Genomic DNA, 2,723 nt, shown 5'->3' with positions numbered 1-2,723 from the left:
TATACGAATGTGATGGAAGACATTGTACTATAAAAAATGATGAGCAAGATAGTTTCAGGAAAACCTGGGAAGACTTATATGAACCGATGTAAAGTGAAGTAAGCAGAACCAGGAGGACACTGTACACAATAACTGCAATGTCCTAACTATGAAAGACCTAGAGACTCTGCTCAACATAATGATCCAAGAAAACTCTGAAGGACTCAGGATGAAAAATACTATCTGCCTCCAGAGACAGAACTGATGAACTCTGAGTGCAGAACGAAGTATATATTTTTTCTACTTTTTTATTTTTATTTTTTGCCATGTGGCTAATGGGGAAATACATTTTGCGTGATTTCACATGTCTAAGCGATATCATATTGCTTGCCTTCTTGCTTGCCTTGGGTGAGGGAAGGGTGGGAGGAGAGAATCCAGAGCTCAAGATTTTCTGAAAAATGAGTGTCAAATATAAATAAATAATAAAGTTATTTAATAAAATAAAAAAGAGAAGAGAAGGTTTAGAATTGCCCTTTGGCACCCCGAGTAAGAGAGTTGATCAAGGATGAATAAAAAGATTGCTGTACAGTGGTGAGGGCCCAGATGCGGATGGATGACTATGGTCATCATAGTTAAATAACTTCCTCCCACTTCATTCAGCTGCATGTGACCTGGAGTGGAGTAGGTAGATTTGGAAGGAATCCAGGGGTGGGGATTAATTAAAGGGATGAGCAGTAATAGGGAACAAAGGCATGAGGGACTCCATGGCAGAGGTAAAGTTGACCTGGATAACTAAAGGATCGAGATTTTGATGAGAAGGGAAGCCCTGGAGGGACCACTGGGTGCAGTCAGGACAGAGAATAACTTTAGGTGGAGGTGAAGCACAGGGAGGGCTGGAAGGATGAGTGGTTACAGTCAAGTAATGGAACTTGAGAGTTCTGGATTGTGGAGGTGGAACCCTTGTGGGTGCTGACGAGGATGATCAAGGGCGTGCCTTCCCTTTATTGGTCCTATAGACATTAGTTGTGGGTGGGGATTTCATTGGTTTGGGGATCTTTCAGATGAGGAAACTCCAGCTAATGCAGGTCAATATGTAGAATCTTAGAAAGTTGCCTAGAGCACTGAGGGGAACTGAATTCAATTCATTAAACACTTATTATGCACCTACTGTGTGCCAGGCACTGTGTTAAGTCCCACAGCTGGGATGTGTCCCAGGTAGGCTGGAGCCCAATTTCCCCTTTCTCTTGAGTCATTACTGCAGACTGGTTGAGAAGGGCGAGGAGGCAAAAAAGGCGCGCCATATTGCTTGAGATTGCATTCTAGCTGCTGGAGGCTGCTGAGTCACATGACTGGCTCCCAGTGAAGTTTGAGGAAAGGGATCTGGGTGTTTTTCTCCTGATCCTGTATGTGTGCAATCGACGTTTTGGAGCTTAGTATACGACCTTTACATTTTCCTCTCTATCATTAGAGGCAGCCAGGTGGTGCGTGGAGAGAGCGCTGAGCCTGGAGCAGGAAAAGCCTTGCTTCAGACACTTACTAGCTGTTCGGGCAAGTCACTTAACCTCTGTCACCCCTGTTTTCTCAAATGTAAAGTGAGGATGATAACAGTACTTACCTCCAGGGTTGTTATCAGCATCAAATGAGAAAATATGGATAAAGCGCTTAACACAGGGCCTCGTACACAGTAGGCACTTAATAAATGCTCGTTGCCTTCCCTCTTCCGATTTTTATCTAGTTCATTCTGGCCCTGCTGTTTTTGGACAGAGGATGCAGTAAGGTTGATGGTCCTCATTGATAATGATGCCAGCTCAGTCCCGTCCTGTCCTTGGCCCCAGCCTCTGATTCCCCTGGAAGCTGTCTGAGGACCAGGCTGTCTGGTTTACCATGCATGTGTCTCTAGTGCTGAGCCCTGGGTCTTCCCCTTACCTACCTGCTCCACAGACGTCTGAAGAGTCAAGGTGAATGGCTGGCTGAGATGCGTAGGGCTCAAAGTTAGAAAACCTGGGCTCCAACAGAGGCTCTTCTTCCTGTCTGTCACCTGCACATCCTGTTCTGTAAAGTGAGACTGTTGGGCTAGGTGACCTTCTAGCTCTAGACCCAGGATCCTACTGCCTGAGTGACCTTGGCTAAGTCCCCTAACTTCTCTGGACCTGTTTACTCCTCAATGAAATGTTGAGGTCGGATTCCATGGCTTCTGCATGGCGTTTTCTAACTTCCAGGAAGCCGAGCTACTCTGAGCATGTTCATGGGGTTCATGGGGGTCCTCCCAGCCCAATCCAGCTTTTCTATGTCCATTGTCTTTTTTAATCACTAGAGGGCAACAAGACTCCACTGCCTAACTCTGGGAGTGGCCAGAAACACCAACATGCCAGGGCCTTCCCTGAGCCCTTCGGCACTTCTGTTCTGCAAGGCTCTCACCTTCGCTTTGGGGGTGAAGGAATGGTGTGGGAGGTGGGCCACAGAGGAGGTGATGGCCATGTAGATTTTCCCAGAGAGCTGATGCGGCAGGGCCTTGATCGCAGCACGGTTTTGCTCTTAAAGGAGGGAGGTGCTTGGTTTCCTGTAGGTACAACATTGTACCCTCTTCTTCAGCTAGCCTTCACTAGAAGCTTTCTCTTCTCTCCTCTGTGTCTCAAAGCCCCCTAACATCATCTCCCAATCTGTTGTCCTGCACTCCAAAACAAAAACAAGAGAAGGAGCAGGAGTGGACCCAGGATACATGGAGGTGATCTATGCTGGAGCTG

Source organism: Trichosurus vulpecula, chromosome 6 (assembly GCF_011100635.1).
Source record: "Trichosurus vulpecula isolate mTriVul1 chromosome 6, mTriVul1.pri, whole genome shotgun sequence".
NCBI lineage: Eukaryota > Metazoa > Chordata > Mammalia > Diprotodontia > Phalangeridae > Trichosurus > Trichosurus vulpecula.
The sequence above is the reverse complement of the archived record's forward strand: the minus strand, read 5'-3'. Positions refer to the sequence as shown.